Here is a 3,260-nt window from a genome sequence, read left to right on the forward strand (position 1 = left end):
TATTTTCAAATGCCTAAACATACAACACACTGTGTATTGTTAGTTACCAGGATTATCTGAATAATGCTATTCTATTAATAATTCATGAAGAAGCCGCTAATAAGCCGTGTTCTAATTACGGTGCGGAAGTGTTGATACCAGGGTGCAGCGCGTCTATGGTGTTGACGCCAGCTGTCGGACGACCTGGGAAAGGCAATAGTGCCTTAATGCCATTACAGAAAATTTCTAGGGTAAATCCTATTAATAATATTGTTTCGACACTAGGTACGACAGAGTACGACGGGCGGCCATATTGACTCGGAGATACATAGATACATCAACCTAACAAATCATGTAAATAAAACACGGCAACCAATCCCCATGGTAACGGCGCCAACCACAGCCACTAGCCAGTTGAACACGGCTACAAACAGAACCGGTTTGGAGCAACGATCCGGCCAGCGGCTCGACGTAAACAATGATTTACGTTGCTCCGCTACGCACATGCTTAAAAGCAGCGCAAATTCGACTAACACACATAAATACGGTATTAAATAATTCTACTTTTTTAACAGGTAACTTGGAAACAGTTAACAAGGTCAATGTTATTACGCAGCCTAGACGTCCGCGTACACATTACGAAGATGTAAATATACCGGCGCCCAGTGTGTTGATGTCAGCTACTAACCGGGCCACAAACGACGGCCATCTTGTCCAGCAGAAAACCAGTTTTCTTACATCATTAGCGAGTAGGCAAGACAAAGGAGGCACAGCGTGCGCTCCAAAGCAGCGCACACGCAGTGTGCAGCGTGCAAAGGAGGCACAGATGCAAGCGGCAAGTGACGGCCATCTTGGGTAGATAAACAGCAGTACTAAACCACTATTGTTTACCACAGACAAAGAACGACATTGCGCAGCGGTCGAGGTTGCAACGCCGGCTTTGCAATTAATTTTGTCATCTGTTAATTTACAGCATCTCAGCGGGCAGCGATATACAGCGATACACAAATTAATTACTAACAATTACGAGTTATTTGCTACAAGCGATATAAACATATCACACACACACCTAATTCAAATGAGAATAAATACTAAGGACGCTGCACCCATTCAACAAATCCCTTTCCGCACGCCATACCTACATAGACAAGCATTACAAGATTACATACAAGGATTACTTAATGCGGGGATTATTTCTGAAGCTTCCAGCAAATGGGCTAGCCCTGTTTTTATAGTTAAGAAAAAGCATAGTAAGACAGGTCGCATGGTAGTGGACTACCGCTCTCTGAACAGTGTTACAGAGGCGATAGTCTACCCGTTGCCAAAAATAGACGATATTGTATCAGCGCTAGGGAACGCACAATATTTTACCACGTTAGATTTAAAAGCGGGTATTATCAAATACCTATGCATCCAGCAGATAAACATAAGACTGCTATAATTACACATAAAAGCACATATGTTTGGAATTATTTACCATTTGGGCTTAGGAACAGTCCGAGTGTCTTTCAGCAACTTCTAAATAAGGTTTTACAAGGGCTTACAGATAAATGTGCAATCCCGTAAATAGACGATATAGTTATACATTCACCGACATTTGTGCAACATGTTTTAGATATACAAACTGTATTTGACTGCTTACGGCATGCAGGGTTGACGCTAAATCCGGGTAAATGCGTGTTCCTTAAACAGTCGGTTAGTTATTTGGGGCACATCGTATCGAAGGATGGCGTGACATCGGACCAAGGTAAGGTAGCCGCTATTCAGCAGTTAAAGGCGCCTAAACAGTCAAACAAACGTGCGGCTTCCTCGGAATGGCAAATTATGCAAATTTTGCAAAAATTGCTGTGCTCCTAGTTGATCTAACAAAGAAACACGCGCGTTTTTTGTGGAATGACAAAACACAGTGCGCATTTGACACATTGAAATATGCATTACTCAACGTGCCGATTCTCGCGTATCCTCAAATTAATCAGCCATATTTTTTATACACAGATGCAAGTAGTCATGCCGTGGGAGCAGTACTGTCGCAGGAGGATTTACAGGGTAGAGAAGTTGTCATCCAATATATAAGCGCCAAGCGCACGCCCACACAGTCTAGATGGGCAGTAGTTAAACGAGGAGGCGTTTGCCATAATTTACGCCTTACGGAAGTGTTGCCATTTTCTAGCTGGAAGTAAATTTCAAATATTTACCGATCAACTCCTTCTGAAGTACTTACTAACGTCAACGAAGCTTCAAAACCCGAGGTTATTAAGATGGGCAATGATAAATAGCGAATATTCTCCAACTATTATTTATCAATCAGGAAAAACTAATGAAAATGCAGATCTTTTGTCCAGACTAACTAGTGAACAACTAACGGACCACGTTGCAAACACGCACGCCACTGGAAGCGACAGCGAAATGGACGAACCGGTTTGTAGCAAGGTCCAGTGTGTGAAAGTATTGGCGACACCGGGAACTCAAACAGCACGATAGGACAATAGCATCTCAGCTGAGAGCCTGCCGCACACAGCACCACTTGTTGCCACAAAAGGCAGTGCTGATGCCTATCGGGTTAATCAAGACGAAACAAGCCCGCCGCAAGCAGCGCCATCTACAGGTGAAGAATGCTGCGTTGACACAACTATACCCGTGATGAACATTACAGCACAGCAAGACAATGCGGCTTTGTCTACGGAGGTCACAGTGCTGCCATCTCTCGCCGATATACTGGAGCAACAGTACAAGGATTCCTTATTGTACAAAATACGAGTGGCATTAACATCACCGATTGCTACAATTAAGGATTTAAAGCTGCTTACTAATTATATAATTTCTGGCAATTTTTTACATCCTATAACGGAGCCGACGCCAACCACGGAACCCAGCGTACAACTGGTAGTGTCGCAGCAGTATCAGACAGTTATAACGGCATATCATCACGATAATGACTATAGTGCGCACGTAGGCTTCGCTAAAACGCACGCTAAGATTAAAGAAAGATATTATTGGTCTAGAATGTACTCTATTATCAACGATTATGTACGTAGTTGTATAATTTGTAAATCTCACAAGCTAACATACGTACAATCACCTTTAGCAGCTGCTTCAACGCCCGGTGCGCTGTTTGAAGTGGTAGCTGTGGATACATGTCAGTTACCCACGGCACCTCGCGGAAATCGGCATGTAATACATTTTCACGACTTATATACCTCCTGGTCCGAAGCTTTTGCAACACAGGATAATCAGCGGAAACGGTGGCTAACCTACTTATCAACGAGCTAATCCCTAGACAT

The sequence above is a fragment of the Priapulus caudatus genome, unplaced genomic scaffold (assembly GCF_000485595.1).
Source record: "Priapulus caudatus unplaced genomic scaffold, Priapulus_caudatus-5.0.1 Scaffold942, whole genome shotgun sequence".
NCBI classification, from domain to species: Eukaryota; Metazoa; Priapulida; class Priapulimorpha; order Priapulimorphida; family Priapulidae; genus Priapulus; species Priapulus caudatus.